This window comes from Phyllobates terribilis, unplaced genomic scaffold (genome assembly GCF_046119375.1).
Source record: "Phyllobates terribilis strain yellow unplaced genomic scaffold, ASM4611937v1 Scaffold_123__1_contigs__length_5148117, whole genome shotgun sequence".
Lineage (NCBI taxonomy): Eukaryota > Metazoa > Chordata > Amphibia > Anura > Dendrobatidae > Phyllobates > Phyllobates terribilis.
This window is the reverse complement of record NW_027362883.1, coordinates 1199129-1220316: the sequence shown is the minus strand read 5'-3', so window position 1 is coordinate 1220316 and position 21188 is coordinate 1199129. Positions and strand designations below refer to the sequence as shown.

Below are 21188 nucleotides of genomic sequence, written 5' to 3'. Positions count from 1 at the left end.
CAGGGACTAATCCGACTCCCTAATAGCAGCAGGGGGGTTTAGCTCCACCGATGAGTGTAGCGATCCCCCCAGGCCAAGGAGCCGGGTACCCCAAGCACCTCCCAGTCATGACCAAGGCAGCAACCGCTAGATCACTGCACTTGATCTTAGCCAAAAGGCCGAGAAGCGATAACCAGAATTGGTTTCAAACTACGGAGCCACCCAAGGATCCTGAAAAGTCCATTTGTGGAGATGAGCTCCTGGACTCCCGTTAAGAAGACATGTTGTCAACCTCTAGATCCCTTACATGCCTGCACTTTTCGGCTTGCTGCTGCTGCAATCCACGCGTTTTAGATCTGCATAACTCCACCTCTTTAAACACAGCACCTTCACCCCCTGCTGTTCCCACCCGCCTCAACACCGTTGGAAGGGAGGAGAACCAATTAAGGCGGGGGGTGGGGTGGAACGAGCAGCTGTCTACCCTTAGCAGGAGGGCTCCTGATTACATACCTCTCCTGCTGCTGCTGCTGGCTGTCCAGCAGCAGACTGAAGGTGGCTGCTGCTGTGCACAGGTATATAAAGGCTCAGAGCCTATTATGACACGCGCAGCCAGCGTTCCATTGCCACATTCCATCTACTGCAGGCAGGATACCTGGCTGGCTGAATGTGGCTGAGAAGCTCACAGAGACCGCCATAAGCAACAGTTTAACAGAATGCCACAGACTAATCAACCAAACTTTTTGGGTTGGGTTCTCTTTTATAGTCTGCAGGCATTAAATGAAAGAAGTCAGTGTTCCAGCAGAAGGAGACAACGTTTCAGAAAAGGCATTGTAGCAAACCAAAAAAGAAATTTTAAGCGCAGCAGAGTAACCAGCGCACATACCTGTTAGCTCAGGTGAGTTTAAAAGGCTGCTGTTGATAACAAGGGCATTTGCTAAATAGATGGTGTGTGTGCAACAATACACTGAAAGGTCAATTATATTGTGTAGCTTATCTCACCACCTGTAGTTATTTAGGTGAAAGCTCCAAAATGCTTGCCTAATATGTCTGTTTATCCAAAAGGAAGTAAAAAGGGAGAGCTAGAAAGATAGCATTGCATCACATTACATGGCAATGCAATGCACAGTTGCTGAAGTTGAACCAAAATGAGCTTGTAATCTGGCTTCTGCAACTTTGAACATGAAAAATCCAATGAGGAGAAGAAAAGCAAAGCCAAAGAGTCCATCCCAAAATCCGACAAACAAGCAAAATGAACAAAAAACATTGAATTCAATTCTTTCTGATTTTAGAAACTGCATTAAAGAAGGGGTGCACCGGTCCTGGAGATACTGCAATACCAGGTCAATGCGTGGAGTGGACAGAGCAAGCTCTTTTTCCATCTCCCTGTTCTAAAAATCCATTTAATATATGGTCCCCAGATAGGGGACGTATCAGATATTAAACTGATAAGAACAGATTTTTTTTTTTTTTTTTTTTTTTTTTTTTCACTCAGATTTCGAAATTAAATGATTTATGTCTTTCATATTTCACAGAAATTAAGACTAAATCCAAGAAATCATCACCGTGAAACACAGAAAAGGTAAGTAGAAACATTTATACTAATACGAACTATTAATCCAAAATATTATTCCACTCCTTCTGCCTCCAGATTTTTTCTGCTTCTTCTATACCTACATCTTTCCTATCTTTCCAATAGTAGATAAATAAATAACTAAAGCTAAGTTTAATACAATCATTAACAGATAACATGGTCCTTTTAAACAATAAAATATTTCTACATTTCCATAAAGCCATTTTAACTACAGAAACAATTAGCCAAACCACTTTAAAGTCTACATTTCTTATACCAATTCCATAAAATATTAAGTTAAAATCAAAAGACCTAAGACTACTTACAACTCCAACCAATGTACTTATCTTCCTCCAAACCCTTTGTGCAAAGTCGCAATTCCAAAAGATGTGTAAACACGTCTCGTCCTCTATACAACCATGCCTCGGACACTGAGAATTCCTCACCAACCCTCTCCTATGATTAAAATCTTTAGTTGGAAGACACTTCTTTATGATGTTCCATAATAAATCCTTTTGCTCATTTGCAATAAATGGCACATTAACCCGTAGCCAAATTTCTTTTGATAATTGTGATGAGAATTGGTCAACCGTACATGTATAACTTCTATTCTCCAAAAACTTTAAAATTTTCCTATGATTTGTTAGTATTTCACATCCCCCACACATCAAGTTAAATTCTCTCATTATTCTTTCCAAAATTATATAATGTTCTGGAGGTAGCCATCTATGGGGTTTCTTCAGATCCATCACACACCATTTATATTTCCTTATAAAAAAACCGCAGTTATATGTTAAAATAGCTTTCAGATTCGATTCTTCGCCAACCAGAACATTAAAACACAAAGAGAGATATTTACAATATAAAAACCTTCTAATATCTGGGAAGTTCTTCCCTCCGTCTTCTTTCTTCTTATACAACTCCTCCCTTCTAACCCTCTCCATCTTTGTACCCCAGAAAAAATTAAAACACTCCTTAATAATCTTCTTCATTACAGAGTCCGGTGGTATAAAAACAACGGCAACATATAAAATCAAGGGTAAAAGCACTTGTCTTATCACTAATATCTTCCCTTCCATCGACAAGCATCTTAGCTTCCACAGGCTGATCTTTTTTCTTACACGCTCCAAAAGTGATTCCCAATTCTTAATATTCCCACAATTTGATGAAAAGAATACCCCTAAAATTTTTATCTCTGGAACCACTAAAAGCCTACAAGCCCCATCAATCATAAAACCACCAATTGATAAAACCCCTGATTTTTCAAAGTTAACCTTAAAACCAGAAGCACCGCTGAACCATTCCGCTGTCCTTAAAACTCTGTTAAAACTTCTCATACTCCTCACAAATACTGTTACGTCGTCCATATATGCCACAAACTTAAGAGGTACATTATTATTTCCCGGTAGAAACACTCCATCCACCACCTTATCGTTTCTAATAGCACTTAAAAGAGGTTCTATCGCACATATGAATAAAATAGGAGACAAAGGGCAGCCCTGTTTAACGCCACAAGTTATCTTAATACTTCCAGATAAAAACCCGTTAACAGACACTTTACTAAAAGATAAATCATATAAACATTTAATACGATTAATAAACTCTTCCGGGCAACCAATTTTCTTTAAAACTTCAAATAAAAAACAATGTGATACTCTATCATATGCCTTTTCAAAATCTAATGTGATCAATGCTAGTTTTTGTGCCCTATCTTTAAAATCCCATATCACGTCCCTTACCAATAAAAGTGAATCTGTAATTTTTCTCCCAGGAACTGCGCATGATTGCTCCCCTCCAATTACCATAGATATTACCTTTTTTAAACGGTTTGCAAGTATTTTCGCATAAATTTTGTAGTCTGCATTAAGAAGAGTTATAGGTCTCCAATTCTTGATAAGACTCTTTTCCCCCTTTTTAAAAAGTAACACTATCAACCCTTCTGCCCATGACCCTGGAGTACAACATGAACACATTACATGATAAAATAACTCAAAAAAATCTTCTTTTAAAAAACTCCAAAAACACTTATAAAATTCTATAGGCAAACCGTCCATACCCGGGGTTTTAGAATTTGCAAAGGATTTGATTGTTTCCCATAATTCATTAATCGTAAAATCACTAATTAAAACATCTTTCCCCTCCTCTGAAAAGGCATACTTTAGGTTATTCAAAAAATGATCCCTCAAAACGCCATCACTTTTTTTCTCTGAAAATAAATCACTATAAAATTCCTCCACCTTCTTAATCTTTCCTTCCAGTACAATTTCACCTTCCACATTTTCCATAAAGTCTTTTTTCCCAACAATTTTTTTAAAGAAGAATTTGGAGCATTTCTCATCTTCTTCCAAAACTCTCACTCTAGCATTAAAAATAATCTCTTTCCCTTTTTCATGTAAAATTTTTTGTATTTGACTTTTAACACACTCAATTTCTTCGTCAAAATTATTTCCATTATTCCTGAAAGTATAAAAACATTGTAACCTAGCATTCAACAACCGATATTGTTCTCTCTTCTCTCTGGCCATTCTTCTACCCACTTTAATAAAAAATACCTTAGTTTCTCTTTTAAAAAAATCCCACCACTCCAGAACATCTTTAAAACTCCTCCTCTTCAATCTCAGTTTTTTATAAAATGTACAAAACTCTAAAACTACTTCCTTGTCCTCTAACAGAGAAGTGTTTAGTTTCCAATGCGTGGATTTCCTGTTTTCTACATTATTACAATCAACAACACATCTTATTAATTTATGATCAGAGAAGCAGCTTAATTCGGAATTAAAAGAGTCACATTTAAAATGGGTAGATATAAAAAAATAGTCAATTCTAGAACTAGCACGATTACTCGACCATGTTACTTCTTCATCTTTGTTTCTCCCACAAGCAACCCATGCATCTTGCAAGTTACTAGCAGAAATAATACCATTTAAAACCGTAACGGAGCTGTCTTTTTTGCTATTCAGATGACAATTAAAATCTCCACTGACAATTATTGGTCCCGACCCAGTTAAAAACATCTGTAAAATTTCAAATAATTCTGTCCTTCTGCTTTTAACAGGATGGGCATAGACACAGAAGCATTTAATTATCAGATTAGATTTTTTGATCTCCACTTTTAGAATTCGACCCGGGTATATCTCCTCATAATCCACTATGTCCCAGTGTTGACTACATAAGAAACCAACTCCATCACTCTTATTTTCATTCCCACCTGAAAAAATAGCTTTTCCACACCAATGTTCTTTAAAAAAATCATAATCAACAGATTTTCTTAGGTTACATTCTTGTAAAAAAATAAAGTCCAAATTTTCCAATCCTAAAAAATCATATAGAGCAACTCTTTTTTGTTCATTATTTAACCCCTGAACATTCAGGGAAGCAAATTGGATCATCCTGGTCTGCCATTCTTAGGGCATGCCCCATCACCCTCGTCTGAAGTAGAAAAATCTTGAATCTCCTGCTCATCTGAACTGGAGACTACAATGTCCTTTGCTACATCTACTTTTTCTATAGCTTTCACTTTCCCTCCACCTAGTATATTCACCTCTCCAACTTCTTCTACCCTTCTTTTCAGAACTCTATCCGAACAGTCCATCTGGACCTGAGTACACGACTGACCACCGGACTGAGACCCAGAAGGTAACGGCTCCACCAGAGGTAAAGTTTTCTGCATGATTCCCACTTTACTTGCCGGCGGGATTTTCTGTATAATTTTACCCAATTCAAATAACACAGAATGTCTCTTCCCCTCTTCTTCCTTTTTTTGTTCTTTCTTCTGTTCCTTTCCCTTCTGCTCTTCTATCTTCTGCTCTTCTTTCTTCTGATCTTCTTTCTTCTCATCTTCTTTCTTCTTTTCTTCTCTCTTCTGTTCTTCTCTCTTCCTCACTTCCTTTTCAGTCTCCACCCGACTCTTCTCCTCTTTATTCTGTTTATATTCCTCTTCCATTTTCTTGAACCTCTCTGCCTTCTTCTTCTCCTTTTCCACCTTTTCTTTCTCCTTCCTTTCATTCTCCATCCTCAGATCCTCCTCCTCATTCCTTGTTCCTTCCATGTCCTCATCAGCTTTTCCTTGTTGCTGACTTCCAGGCACGGTATCCATCTCTTCATCGCCCTTCTGATTCCTCTTTGCAGGGCAATCTTCCTCCTGATGTCCAGCTCCTGGACATTCTGAACACTTTTTGCAACCATTGTCATTATGGCCATATATTCGACATTTTCTACAATATTCAGGCATCCCCGCAAAAAATAAATACCCACGGCTACGGTTTATAAAAACGACCGGCGGGGGCCTCAGTACACCACCCTCTACATCAGGATCTTTTTTGAAAGCCACCAAATAAGTTCTTTTCCCATTCCATACCCCAAATTGCGTTTTTCCTCTTCCCTTCTCAATCACCTTCTCACAGTAAGTACTAAGAAAACACAGGACCTCCTGATCAGAAATGAAAGGGCTGAACATGTGGACTGTCAAGAGTCTAAATGAAAATTGAAACGAGGGGATTACTTTAACCCCCTCGAACAGCGCATTCTCCTTATTAATTTCATAAAGAGAAAATACCCGTTCACACTGGGAACTTCTCATTAAAGTAACGTCATGGAAGCCCCTTGAAAAGAAACTTTGAAAACAATAATATTCGTCTTTTTCAATTTTCAAAAAGCTGCAAATCTTCTCATAGACAAAAGTCGCATCCTTCTCTTGCCTATGACCAGGAGACACCACAAACCTAATTGTGTCCTTAAGCGGGTATTCCTCATGAAAATAGTCATTGGGATTTCCCCCTTGATCAGTCCTCCTACCTCCAGTATTCCTCCTGGACTCCATATTCTCTTCTTTCCTTCTTTCCACAGATAACACCAGGAAAAAAATGAAGAAAAACACCTCCTAGGATCGCCAAACGTCTCTGGATTCCGACCTCCTCTCCGACCGTCCACCACTACACAAAGAAAAGACCGTCCACCAGCGATAAAAGGGTATTCCCAGCTTTGGTCCACCACTCCCAATAGCAGCAATTGGGTAAACCCAAAAGGCCGAGAGCAGCAACCTCCACACAGGTCACCTTTAGCCCAATGACAGGATCCACTACAGATCGTGCCAAAAGGCCGAGAAGCGATAACCAGAATTGGTTTCAAACTACGGAGCCACCCAAGGATCCTGAAAAGTCCATTTGTGGAGATGAGCTCCTGGACTCCCGTTAAGAAGACATGTTGTCAACCTCTAGATCCCTTACATGCCTGCACTTTTCGGCTTGCTGCTGCTGCAATCCACGCGTTTTAGATCTGCATAACTCCACCTCTTTAAACACAGCACCTTCACCCCCTGCTGTTCCCACCCGCCTCAACACCGTTGGAAGGGAGGAGAACCAATTAAGGCGGGGGGTGGGGTGGAACGAGCAGCTGTCTACCCTTAGCAGGAGGGCTCCTGATTACATACCTCTCCTGCTGCTGCTGCTGCTGGCTGTCCAGCAGCAGACTGAAGGTGGCTGCTGCTGTGCACAGGTATATAAAGGCTCAGAGCCTATTATGACACGCGCAGCCAGCGTTCCATTGCCACATTCCATCTACTGCAGGCAGGATACCTGGCTGGCTGAATGTGGCTGAGAAGCTCACAGAGACCGCCATAAGCAACAGTTTAACAGAATGCCACAGACTAATCAACCAAACTTTTTGGGTTGGGTTCTCTTTTATAGTCTGCAGGCATTAAATGAAAGAAGTCAGTGTTCCAGCAGAAGGAGACAACGTTTCAGAAAAGGCATTGTAGCAAACCAAAAAAGAAATTTTAAGCGCAGCAGAGTAACCAGCGCACATACCTGTTAGCTCAGGTGAGTTTAAAAGGCTGCTGTTGATAACAAGGGCATTTGCTAAATAGATGGTGTGTGTGCAACAATACACTGAAAGGTCAATTATATTGTGTAGCTTATCTCACCACCTGTAGTTATTTAGGTGAAAGCTCCAAAATGCTTGCCTAATATGTCTGTTTATCCAAAAGGAAGTAAAAAGGGAGAGCTAGAAAGATAGCATTGCATCACATTACATGGCAATGCAATGCACAGTTGCTGAAGTTGAACCAAAATGAGCTTGTAATCTGGCTTCTGCAACTTTGAACATGAAAAATCCAATGAGGAGAAGAAAAGCAAAGCCAAAGAGTCCATCCCAAAATCCGACAAACAAGCAAAATGAACAAAAAACATTGAATTCAATTCTTTCTGATTTTAGAAACTGCATTAAAGAAGGGGTGCACCGGTCCTGGAGATACTGCAATACCAGGTCAATGCGTGGAGTGGACAGAGCAAGCTCTTTTTCCATCTCCCTGTTCTAAAAATCCATTTAATATATGGTCCCCAGATAGGGGACGTATCAGATATTAAACTGATAAGAACAGATACTACACTTGATCTTAGCCAAAAGGCCGAGAAGCGATAACCAGAATTGGTTTCAAACTACGGAGCCACCCAAGGATCCTGAAAAGTCCATTTGTGGAGATGAGCTCCTGGACTCCCGTTAAGAAGACATGTTGTCAACCTCTAGATCCCTTACATGCCTGCACTTTTTCGGCTTGCTGCTGCTGCAATCCACGCGTTTTAGATCTGCATAACTCCACCTCTTTAAACACAGCACCTTCACCCCCTGCTGTTCCCACCCGCCTCAACACCGTTGGAAGGGAGGAGAACCAATTAAGGCGGGGGGTGGGGTGGAACGAGCAGCTGTCTACCCTTAGCAGGAGGGCTCCTGATTACATACCTCTCCTGCTGCTGCTGCTGCTGGCTGTCCAGCAGCAGACTGAAGGTGGCTGCTGCTGTGCACAGGTATATAAAGGCTCAGAGCCTATTATGACACGCGCAGCCAGCGTTCCATTGCCACATTCCATCTACTGCAGGCAGGATACCTGGCTGGCTGAATGTCGCTGAGAAGCTCACAGAGACCGCCATAAGCAACAGTTTAACAGAATGCCACAGACTAATCAACCAAACTTTTTGGGTTGGGTTCTCTTTTATAGTCTGCAGGCATTAAATGAAAGAAGTCAGTGTTCCAGCAGAAGGAGACAACGTTTCAGAAAAGGCATTGTAGCAAACCAAAAAAGAAATTTTAAGCGCAGCAGAGTAACCAGCGCACATACCTGTTAGCTCAGGTGAGTTTAAAAGGCTGCTGTTGATAACAAGGGCATTTGCTAAATAGATGGTGTGTGTGCAACAATATACTGAAAGGTCAATTATATTGTGCAGCTTATCTCACCACCTGTAGTTATTTAGGTGAAAGCTCCAAAATGCTTGCCTAATATGTCTGTTTATCCAAAAGGAAGTAAAAAGGGAGAGCTAGAAAGATAGCATTGCATCACATTACATGGCAATGCAATGCACAGTTGCTGAAGTTGAACCAAAATGAGCTTGTAATCTGGCTTCTGCAACTTTGAACATGAAAAATCCAATGAGGAGAAGAAAAGCAAAGCAAAAGAGTCCATCCCAAAATCCGACAAACAAGCAAAATGAACAAAAAACATTGAATTCAATTCTTTCTGATTTTAGAAACTGCATTAAAGAAGGGGTGCACCGGTCCTGGAGATACTGCAATACCAGGTCAATGCGTGGAGTGGACAGAGCAAGCTCTTTTTCCATCTCCCTGTTCTAAAAATCCATTTAATATATGGTCCCCAGATAGGGGACGTATCAGATATTAAACTGATAAGAACAGATTTTTTTTTTTTTTTTTCTCCTCAGACGAGGAAATTCCACAGTCTATGGAAACCAGACAAAGGAAAATTCCATCAAAACAGCTGCGTCAAATCCAATACGCAATTTGCTGTCCCCATCATCATCGGAAATATTTATTTCATATTTCAAAACAACAATAACAAAAATCAAGAGGTACTAACAATATATCTCCACTTTTTAACTTTCCATATTCCCTCCGCATCCACTTCCCCTCTCCTCTTTTTGTCCCATAGGAAACACACATACATCTTCCCCAAAATCACCTTCACACTATCCTTTACAGCAATTTCCTTCCTTTTAAACACATACACATTCCTCACATCCCATAACACTTCCTTTATACATGCAAGCATCAACCACAAGACTCTTTCCTTCGTCCCATCACATATTCCCAAACCAAACATAAACAACTCAAAAGACAACAAATTCACACCACACAATTCTTTACACAAAGGCCCCATTCTCCCAATCACATCTCTAGCATACTGGCAATTCCAAAAAACATGCAACACACTTTCCCTTCCACCACAGCCATTTCTTGGACACATTTCACTCCTCACCAAACCTCTATTCCTCTGAAACTCTCTCACAGGTAATACTCCATGTAAAGACTGCCACACAACTTCACTCTGTTTGTTGGTCATACCACTCATCCGCACTTTCTTCCAAACCTTCTGCACATCACCACCCCTAACCATATTTATTCCACATTCTACCTCTCTACATTCAATCATCCTATACTCAGCCTTCTTATTCTCCAGCAATCTCACATCTGCATCACACAGTTCATACCTCACCAAAAACTTATAAACCCACACATACCATACAGGCACCTCAAAAGCAATCGGACATCGCAAATCCCTTTCTTGCCACTTTAAATGAAACAAATACGCTCCAAATAAATACCTACACATAGATGAAAACTTTCCATCCGCCCTAATCACTTTCAAAACAAACACAACGATATTCACACCAAAAAACACGTCCAAATTCGGAAAACCCAAACCACCTTTTTCCACTCTTTTAACCAAAATTTCTCTCCTAGCTCTCTCCATTTTCGAGTTCCACAAAAAAACAAATAAAATTCTATTCAAGCTTCTCATACACATATATCCTGGTGGAAATACTACCGCAATATATAAAAATATTGGCAACACCACACTCTTAACAATTAAAATCTTCCCAAAAAAGAATAAACTCCTCAATTTCCAAAAATTCAACTTCTGCTCAACTTTTCCTTTCGCATCATCCCAACTTTCTTTCCCATCCAAACTCTCTGAAAACTTCACACCCAAAACTTTAATAGGTCCATTCACTACATTCACACCTACATCCCTACTTAAACTTCCGCCTCCAAAACCCTTACACTCACTCTTTTCCCAATTCACTTTAAACGCAGATGCACCACAAAAAATAGACACTAACAACTTCACCCGCCTCACCGAACATTCAGAATCACATAATACACACACGTCATCCATATAACCACTCACCTTCCATTCTTTTCCTCCACCTCCCGGCACTTGCACACCACGAATTACCTTATCTTTCCTCAGCATACACAACAATGGCTCAATTGCACAAATAAATGCTACAGGGGACAAAGGACACCCCTGTCGCACACCCGAAAACACATTCACTTTCCTACCCACATACCCATTCATTAAAACACAGCTATAAACACCCGCATACAAACTTCTCACTCGCCCAACAAAATCAGCCGGAAAACCCATTTTTAACAACACTCTGAACAAAAAACCATGCGACAACCTATCATAAGCCTTTTCAAAATCCAAACTTAACAAAAATACACTCTTCTTACGACCCATGCAATCCCATAGACAATCTCTTAACATACACACACACTCATGAATCCGCCTCCCAGGTACCGCACAACACTGCTCATCCCCAATCACACTCTCTATCACATCACGCATCCTATTAGCCATAAGTTTTGCATAGATTTTATAATCACAATTAAGTAACGTTATTGGCCTCCAATTCCTCAGACTTTTCAAATCCCCTTTCTTAGGAATTAACACAACCATACCTGCACGCATACTCTCAGCCACCTCCATGTTTCCCCACATATACTTACATACATCCACAAAGTCCTTACCAATCACACCCCACATCACACGATAAAATTCTACTGGGAGGCCATCCTCCCCCGGCGTCTTATTCAAAGCCATACTACACATAACCTTCCATACCTCATCACCAGTCACCTCACCCATCACTCTCTCTCTTTCTGCTTCACTCAACTTACTCTCTAACACACTCAAAACATCATTCTCCAAACATTCATCCCTCTGTTTCACTGCATACAGATCCTCATAAAACTTAGCCACCTCTTCACACATATCCTCTCCACTCACCTCACTTCCATCTGCTCCATACACCACGCTCATACTCTGTTTCTTTCCAAAAACTTTTTTAAAGAAAAACCGAGAACATTTCTCATCCTGCTCCATCTTATCAATCTTTGCCCTAAACACTATGCTTCTCCCTCTCTCCAACAAAAACTCACTAATCTCCTTTTTTACCTCTAAAATATCCTCCTCCACCTCAACTCCTCCTTCCCTTAACTTATACAAAACGCTCAACCGCGCGTTCAGTTTAACAAAACTCTCTCTTTTAATTGCTGCATACTTGTATCCTAAATTTTTAAAGAACATTTTTGTTTGTTTCTTCACCCAGTCCCACCACTCACAAACATTCCCAAACTCATTTTTATGCTTACACCATTCTTCATACCGCCTTTCATACTCCTTTCTCACATCTTCATTCTCTAACAGTTTAACATTTAACTTCCACAATCCTCTCCCAAACACTCCATCAACTTTTATATCCAACTCACACAACATACACACATGATCTGAAAAAAGAACGTTTTCCTGCCTATAATTAACAGAAACCATATTTTTAGAAATAAAACAATAATCCAATCTGGATTGTACCCTACCACTCTCAGAAAAGAAAGTGTTCAACAAAGGATTCATGTTACACACGCGCTGCATATCACACAACCCAAAATCATTCACTAACTCCAATAATGCTTTCCCAGACACATCCACATTCACTCTCCCCACATCACAGTTCATATCACCCACAATTACCACAGGTATTCTTCCTGGAACAAAAAGCTTAATTTTTTCAAATAAATTTTTGCGCTCATTTTTTTCAACTGGTGCATAAACATTAATAACACAAAACTTTACATTCTTGTATACAAAATTAGCAAGGATACATCTCCCCACCTCAATAACCAAATAATCACTCAAAACAACCTCCCTTCCTTTAACCAAAATACCCACACCATCATTCTTATTACATGCACTCCCCGACCACACAGACGCTCCATAAGACCATTCATCCCCTTTCACACCATCCACTACCCCACATTCTTGTAAACAAAAAATAGATGCATTTTGCATAGCTAAAAACTCAAAAATAGCAGCTCTTCTTACTTTACTTTTAAACACTCTTACGTTTTGGGACACTATGGTAAATCCCATAATACTTCTACTCCTTCACCAATTACACAAAGAAATAGCCTTTGGCCTAAACCAAAGCTCACAAGAGGACAAAAAGAAAAAACATTTACAATATTATATGGTGACACTATCCAGCACCACCACTATCCTCCTCCGCCATCAGAACAGAACAGCTGGTTTCCGACCCGCTGGCTTCACCAGCCACACTCCTCATTCTGGCAGTTCTGATCTTCCTCTGAGGCTCACTAAAATCTGCATCATCACTGCCCCCACCATCCTCCCTACGACTCTTCTTTGCACCCCTATCATCCTCCGAAGAAAAATCTTCAATGTTTTCAGGACCCGAAGGGTGTTCAGGACTGTCGGGTTCCGAGATTTGCACTTCACATCCTGTTGCGTCCATTGCCTCTCCAAAAGTCATCATCTCAGGCAGCTCTGCTTCCACCACTTTCCTAGATATTCTCGCAGACACTGCCTTTTTCTCCACCTTTGCCACTTCCCTCCAGAACTCCTTTTCTTCCCTCCGCTTCTTCCTCATTTCTTCAGCAGAAGAAGAACATGGTCTCAGGGACACCTCCTCTGGCGCCGTAGAGGGAGAGGCTCTACCAGTTTCCCGCCTCCTTCCCTCTCTCTCCTCCCTCTCCAATCTTTCCAGCACTTTCAGTGCGCTTGCCATCTGCCTCCTCTCCAGCTCCTCCTCCTTCTGTTCTTTATCAGAACGTCTAGGTGCACTCATAGGACAGTCCTTATACATGTGATCACTACTCCCACAGACATCACAGGACTTGGCCTCTGGACACTGGTTGGCCATATGTCCCTCCTTTCTGCAATTTCGGCAACACTGCCCTTTAAGGCATGTTACCATGGTATGTCCGAAAGAAAAGCATCTACGGCAAAACATGGGCTGGCCTGGGTAAAAGAGGAAACCTCTATGGCCTGCAACGGAAAAATTTGATGGAGGGTGTCTAAAGCCCCCCACACTGTCAGGATCCCTTTTCAATTTCACACGGAATTTATACTGACAGTTAAAGATTCCTAGACAATTGACTTGCTTCACTCCCTTCCGCACATATTCACAGTAGCGAGAGAGGAAGCACTCCAGCAGCTCAGGGTCTGTAAAAGGGTTATAGACAGTCACAGTCACCTCCTTTTCTTGCAGACCAAACAAAGGTTCCCATCTAACTCCTTCCAAGCAGGGGTCACTAGAGTGACCACGGAGCCATTCAAAGACATTAAGGCAAACATCCTGGTCCATAAAGGTAACGTCATAATTACCTTGACGTGAAAATTCGTTGACACTGAAGATCTCAGAACGTCTTGCTCCAGCTTTGCCTTCAACGATGTCTTGGACAATGAAAACCACGTTGTTCTTGTTCTCGTCAGATGGATCCACGGACAAACGGATGGTGTTCTTCACAAAAGACATCTTGGATTCTGTCGGTATGGAATACCACAGGAAAAAGCAGAAAATCCTCCACAAAAGGGTCCGGATTCCTCCAGGAGACTCGCACCAATCAAGGTACAGTCATACGATCGCAGCCAAAAGGCCGAGAAGCGATAACCAGAATTGGTTTCAAACTACGGAGCCACCCAAGGATCCTGAAAAGTCCATTTGTGGAGATGAGCTCCTGGACTCCCGTTAAGAAGACATGTTGTCAACCTCTAGATCCCTTACATGCCTGCACTTTTCGGCTTGCTGCTGCTGGAATCCACGCGTTTTAGATCTGCATAACTCCACCTCTTTAAACACAGCACCTTCACCCCCTGCTGTTCCCACCCGCCTCAACACCGTTGGAAGGGAGGAGAACCAATTAAGGCGGGGGGTGGGGTGGAACGAGCAGCTGTCTACCCTTAGCAGGAGGGCTCCTGATTACATACCTCTCCTGCTGCTGCTGCTGCTGGCTGTCCAGCAGCAGACTGAAGGTGGCTGCTGCTGTGCACAGGTATATAAAGGCTCAGAGCCTATTATGACACGCGCAGCCAGCGTTCCATTGCCACATTCCATCTACTGCAGGCAGGATACCTGGCTGGCTGAATGTCGCTGAGAAGCTCACAGAGACCGCCATAAGCAACAGTTTAACAGAATGCCACAGACTAATCAACCAAACTTTTTGGGTTGGGTTCTCTTTTATAGTCTGCAGGCATTAAATGAAAGAAGTCAGTGTTCCAGCAGAAGGAGACAACGTTTCAGAAAAGGCATTGTAGCAAACCAAAAAAGAAATTTTAAGCGCAGCAGAGTAACCAGCGCACATACCTGTTAGCTCAGGTGAGTTTAAAAGGCTGCTGTTGATAACAAGGGCATTTGCTAAATAGATGGTGTGTGTGCAACAATATACTGAAAGGTCAATTATATTGTGCAGCTTATCTCACCACCTGTAGTTATTTAGGTGAAAGCTCCAAAATGCTTGCCTAATATGTCTGTTTATCCAAAAGGAAGTAAAAAGGGAGAGCTAGAAAGATAGCATTGCATCACATTACATGGCAATGCAATGCACAGTTGCTGAAGTTGAACCAAAATGAGCTTGTAATCTGGCTTCTGCAACTTTGAACATGAAAAATCCAATGAGGAGAAGAAAAGCAAAGCCAAAGAGTCCATCCCAAAATCCGACAAACAAGCAAAATGAACAAAAAACATTGAATTCAATTCTTTCTGATTTTAGAAACTGCATTAAAGAAGGGGTGCACCGGTCCTGGAGATACTGCAATACCAGGTCAATGCGTGGAGTGGACAGAGCAAGCTCTTTTTCCATCTCCCTGTTCTAAAAATCCATTTAATATATGGTCCCCAGATAGGGGACGTATCAGATATTAAACTGATAAGAACAGATACTACACTTGATCTTAGCCAAAAGGCCGAGAAGCGATAACCAGAATTGGTTTCAAACTACGGAGCCACCCAAGGATCCTGAAAAGTCCATTTGTGGAGATGAGCTCCTGGACTCCCGTTAAGAAGACATGTTGTCAACCTCTAGATCCCTTACATGCCTGCACTTTTCGGCTTGCTGCTGCTGCAATCCACGCGTTTTAGATCTGCATAACTCCACCTCTTTAAACACAGCACCTTCACCCCCTGCTGTTCCCACCCGCCTCAACACCGTTGGAAGGGAGGAGAACCAATTAAGGCGGGGGGTGGGGTGGAACGAGCAGCTGTCTACCCTTAGCAGGAGGGCTCCTGATTACATACCTCTCCTGCTGCTGCTGCTGCTGGCTGTCCAGCAGCAGACTGAAGGTGGCTGCTGCTGTGCACAGGTATATAAAGGCTCAGAGCCTATTATGACACGCGCAGCCAGCGTTCCATTGCCACATTCCATCTACTGCAGGCAGGATACCTGGCTGGCTGAATGTCGCTGAGAAGCTCACAGAGACCGCCATAAGCAACAGTTTAACAGAATGCCACAGACTAATCAACCAAACTTTTTGGGTTGGGTTCTCTTTTATAGTCTGCAGGCATTAAATGAAAGAAGTCAGTGTTCCAGCAGAAGGAGACAACGTTTCAGAAAAGGCATTGTAGCAAACCAAAAAAGAAATTTTAAGCGCAGCAGAGTAACCAGCGCACATACCTGTTAGCTCAGGTGAGTTTAAAAGGCTGCTGTTGATAACAAGGGCATTTGCTAAATAGATGGTGTGTGTGCAACAATATACTGAAAGGTCAATTATATTGTGCAGCTTATCTCACCACCTGTAGTTATTTAGGTGAAAGCTCCAAAATGCTTGCCTAATATGTCTGTTTATCCAAAAGGAAGTAAAAAGGGAGAGCTAGAAAGATAGCATTGCATCACATTACATGGCAATGCAATGCACAGTTGCTGAAGTTGAACCAAAATGAGCTTGTAATCTGGCTTCTGCAACTTTGAACATGAAAAATCCAATGAGGAGAAGAAAAGCAAAGCCAAAGAGTCCATCCCAAAATCCGACAAACAAGCAAAATGAACAAAAAACATTGAATTCAATTCTTTCTGATTTTAGAAACTGCATTAAAGAAGGGGTGCACCGGTCCTGGAGATACTGCAATACCAGGTCAATGCGTGGAGTGGACAGAGCAAGCTCTTTTTCCATCTCCCTGTTCTAAAAATCCATTTAATATATGGTCCCCAGATAGGGGACGTATCAGATATTAAACTGATAAGAACAGATACTACACTTGATCTTAGCCAAAAGGCCGAGAAGCGATAACCAGAATTGGTTTCAAACTACGGAGCCACCCAAGGATCCTGAAAAGTCCATTTGTGGAGATGAGCTCCTGGACTCCCGTTAAGAAGACATGTTGTCAACCTCTAGATCCCTTACATGCCTGCACTTTTCGGCTTGCTGCTGCTGCAATCCACGCGTTTTAGATCTGCATAACTCCACCTCTTTAAACACAGCACCTTCACCCCCTGCTGTTCCCACCCGCCTCAACACCGTTGGAAGGGAGGAGAACCAATTAAGGCAGGGGGTGGGGTGGAACGAGCAGCTGTCTACCCTTAGCAGGAGGGCTCCTGATTACATACCTCTCCTGCTGCTGCTGCTGCTGCTGGCTGTCCAGCAGCAGACTGAAGGTGGCTGCTGCTGTGCACAGGTATATAAAGGCTCAGAGCCTATTATGACACGCGCAGCCAGCGTTCCATTGCCACATTCCATCTACTGCAGGCAGGATACCTGGCTGGCTGAATGTCGCTGAGAAGCTCACAGCGACCGCCATAAGCAACAGTTTAACAGAATGCCACAGACTAATCAACCAAACTTTTTGGGTTGGGTTCTCTTTTATAGTCTGCAGGCATTAAATGAAAGAAGTCAGTGTTCCAGCAGAAGGAGACAACGTTTCAGAAAAGGCATTGTAGCAAACCAAAAAAGAAATTTTAAGCGCAGCAGAGTAACCAGCGCACATACCTGTTAGCTCAGGTGAGTTTAAAAGGCTGCTGTTGATAACAAGGGCATTTGCTAAATAGATGGTGTGTGTGCAACAATATACTGAAAGGTCAATTATATTGTGCAGCTTATCTCACCACCTGTAGTTATTTAGGTGAAAGCTCCAAAATGCTTGCCTAATATGTCTGTTTATCCAAAAGGAAGTAAAAAGGGAGAGCTAGAAAGATAGCATTGCATCACATTACATGGCAATGCAATGCACAGTTGCTGAAGTTGAACCAAAATGAGCTTGTAATCTGGCTTCTGCAACTTTGAACATGAAAAATCCAATGAGGAGAAGAAAAGCAAAGCCAAAGAGTCCATCCCAAAATCCGACAAACAAGCAAAATGAACAAAAAACATTGAATTCAATTCTTTCTGATTTTAGAAACTGCATTAAAGAAGGGGTGCACCGGTCCTGGAGATACTGCAATACCAGGTCAATGCGTGGAGTGGACAGAGCAAGCTCTTTTTCCATCTCCCTGTTCTAAAAATCCATTTAATATATGGTCCCCAGATAGGGGACGTATCAGATATTAAACTGATAAGAACAGATACTACACTTGATCTTAGCCAAAAGGCCGAGAAGCGATAACCAGAATTGGTTTCAAACTACGGAGCCACCCAAGGATCCTGAAAAGTCCATTTGTGGAGATGAGCTCCTGGACTCCCGTTAAGAAGACATGTTGTCAACCTCTAGATCCCTTACATGCCTGCACTTTTCGGCTTGCTGCTGCTGCAATCCACGCGTTTTAGATCTGCATAACTCCACCTCTTTAAACACAGCACCTTCACCCCCTGCTGTTCCCACCCGCCTCAACACCGTTGGAAGGGAGGAGAACCAATTAAGGCGGGGGGTGGGGTGGAACGAGCAGCTGTCTACCCTTAGCAGGAGGGCTCCTGATTACATACCTCTCCTGCTGCTGCTGCTGCTGGCTGTCCAGCAGCAGACTGAAGGTGGCTGCTGCTGTGCACAGGTATATAAAGGCTCAGAGCCTATTATGACACGCGCAGCCAGCGTTCCATTGCCACATTCCATCTACTGCAGGCAGGATACCTGGCTGGCTGAATGTCGCTGAGAAGCTCACAGAGACCGCCATAAGCAACAGTTTAACAGAATGCCACAGACTAATCAACCAAACTTTTTGGGTTGGGTTCTCTTTTATAGTCTGCAGGCATTAAATGAAAGAAGTCAGTGTTCCAGCAGAAGGAGACAACGTTTCAGAAAAGGCATTGTAGCAAACCAAAAAAGAAATTTTAAGCGCAGCAGAGTAACCAGCGCACATACCTGTTAGCTCAGGTGAGTTTAAAAGGCTGCTGTTGATAACAAGGGCATTTGCTAAATAGATGGTGTGTGTGCAACAATATACTGAAAGGTCAATTATATTGTGCAGCTTATCTCACCACCTGTAGTTATTTAGGTGAAAGCTCCAAAATGCTTGCCTAATATGTCTGTTTATCCAAAAGGAAGTAAAAAGGGAGAGCTAGAAAGATAGCATTGCATCACATTACATGGCAATGCAATGCACAGTTGCTGAAGTTGAACCAAAATGAGCTTGTAATCTGGCTTCTGCAACTTTGAACATGAAAAATCCAATGAGGAGAAGAAAAGCAAAGCCAAAGAGTCCATCCCAAAATCCGACAAACAAGCAAAATGAACAAAAAACATTGAATTCAATTCTTTCTGATTTTAGAAACTGCATTAAAGAAGGGGTGCACCGGTCCTGGAGATACTGCAATACCAGGTCAATGCGTGGAGTGGACAGAGCAAGCTCTTTTTCCATCTCCCTGTTCTAAAAATCCATTTAATATATGGTCCCCAGATAGGGGACGTATCAGATATTAAACTGATAAGAACAGATACTACACTTGATCTTAGCCAAAAGGCCGAGAAGCGATAACCAGAATTGGTTTCAAACTACGGAGCCACCCAAGGATCCTGAAAAGTCCATTTGTGGAGATGAGCTCCTGGACTCCCGTTAAGAAGACATGTTGTCAACCTCTAGATCCCTTACATGCCTGCACTTTTCGGCTTGCTGCTGCTGCAATCCACGCGTTTTAGATCTGCATAACTCCACCTCTTTAAACACAGCACCTTCACCCCCTGCTGTTCCCACCCGCCTCAACACCGTTGGAAGGGAGGAGAACCAATTAAGGCGGGGGGTGGGGTGGAACGAGCAGCTGTCTACCCTTAGCAGGAGGGCTCCTGATTACATACCTCTCCTGCTGCTGCTGCTGCTGCTGGCTGTCCAGCAGCAGACTGAAGGTGGCTGCTGCTGTGCACAGGTATATAAAGGCTCAGAGCCTATTATGACACGCGCAGCCAGCGTTCCATTGCCACATTCCATCTACTGCAGGCAGGATACCTGGCTGGCTGAATGTCGCTGAGAAGCTCACAGAGACCGCCATAAGCAACAGTTTAACAGAATGCCACAGACTAATCAACCAAACTTTTTGGGTTGGGTTCTCTTTTATAGTCTGCAGGCATTAAATGAAAGAAGTCAGTGTTCCAGCAGAAGGAGACAACGTTTCAGAAAAGGCATTGTAGCAAACCAAAAAAGAAATTTTAAGCGCAGCAGAGTAACCAGCGCACATACCTGTTAGCTCAGGTGAGTTTAAAAGGCTGCTGTTGATAACAAGGGCATTTGCTAAATAGATGGTGTGTGTGCAACAATATACTGAAAGGTCAATTATATTGTGCAGCTTATCTCACCACCTGTAGTTATTTAGGTGAAAGCTCCAAAATGCTTGCCTAATATGTCTGTTTATCCAAAAGGAAGTAAAAAGGGAGAGCTAGAAAGATAGCATTGCATCACATTACATGGCAATGCAATGCACAGTTGCTGAAGTTGAAACAAAATGAGCTTGTAATCTGGCTTCTGCAACTTTGAACATGAAAAATCCAATGAGGAGAAGAAAAGCAAAGCCAAAGAGTGCATCCCAAAATCCGACAAACAAGCAAAATGAACAAAAAACATTGAATTCAATTCTTTCTGATTTTAGAAACTGCATTAAAGAAGGGGTGCACCGGTCCTGGAGATACTGCAATACCAGATCAATGCGTGGAGTGGACAGAGCAAGCTCTTTTTCCATCTCCCTGTTCTAAAAATCCATTTAATATATGGTCCCCAGATAGGGGACGTATCAGATATTAAACTGATAAGAACAGATACTACACTTGATCTTAGCCAAAAGGCCGAGAAGCGATAACCAGAATTGGTTTCAAACTACGGAGCCACCCAAGGATCCTGAAAAGTCCATTTGTGGAGATGAGCTCCTGGACTCCCGTTAAGAAGACATGTTGTCAACCTCTAGATCCCTTACATGCCTGCACTTTTCGGCTTGCTGCTGCTGCAATCCACGCGTTTTAGATCTGCATAACTCCACCTCTTTAAACACAGCACCTTCACCCCCTGCTGTTCCCACCCGCCTCAACACCGTTGGAAGGGAGGAGAACCAATTAAGGCGGGGGGTGGGGTGGAACGAGCAGCTGTCTACCCTTAGCAGGAGGGCTCCTGATTACATACCTCTCCTGCTGCTGCTGCTGCTGGC

At 42.3% G+C, this 21188-nt stretch overlaps 7 non-coding genes and 1 pseudogene across 7 annotated transcripts; all 8 read right to left on the bottom strand.

Annotated features, from left to right (window-relative positions):
- Window positions 1–1282: 1282 nt before the first annotated feature.
- LOC141202591 (U2 spliceosomal RNA) lies at window positions 1283–1486 on the bottom strand (annotated as a pseudogene).
- Window positions 1487–7773: 6287 nt separating this feature from the next.
- On the bottom strand, window positions 7774–7964 carry LOC141201713 (U2 spliceosomal RNA). Its single transcript, XR_012273010.1, has one exon. It is a non-coding gene; the product is annotated as a U2 spliceosomal RNA (small nuclear RNA).
- A 1116-nt stretch (window positions 7965–9080) lies between these two features.
- LOC141202605 (U2 spliceosomal RNA) lies at window positions 9081–9268 on the bottom strand. The gene has a single exon (XR_012273840.1). It is a non-coding gene; the product is annotated as a U2 spliceosomal RNA (small nuclear RNA).
- Window positions 9269–15423: 6155 nt separating this feature from the next.
- On the bottom strand, window positions 15424–15614 carry LOC141201712 (U2 spliceosomal RNA). The gene has a single exon (XR_012273009.1). It is a non-coding gene; the product is annotated as a U2 spliceosomal RNA (small nuclear RNA).
- A 1115-nt stretch (window positions 15615–16729) lies between these two features.
- Window positions 16730–16920, bottom strand: LOC141201711 (U2 spliceosomal RNA). The gene has a single exon (XR_012273008.1). It is a non-coding gene; the product is annotated as a U2 spliceosomal RNA (small nuclear RNA).
- A 1118-nt stretch (window positions 16921–18038) lies between these two features.
- Window positions 18039–18229, bottom strand: LOC141201710 (U2 spliceosomal RNA). The gene has a single exon (XR_012273007.1). It is a non-coding gene; the product is annotated as a U2 spliceosomal RNA (small nuclear RNA).
- A 1115-nt stretch (window positions 18230–19344) lies between these two features.
- LOC141201709 (U2 spliceosomal RNA) lies at window positions 19345–19535 on the bottom strand. Its single transcript, XR_012273006.1, has one exon. It is a non-coding gene; the product is annotated as a U2 spliceosomal RNA (small nuclear RNA).
- Window positions 19536–20653: 1118 nt separating this feature from the next.
- LOC141202296 (U2 spliceosomal RNA) lies at window positions 20654–20844 on the bottom strand. The gene has a single exon (XR_012273574.1). It is a non-coding gene; the product is annotated as a U2 spliceosomal RNA (small nuclear RNA).
- Window positions 20845–21188: the final 344 nt, after the last annotated feature.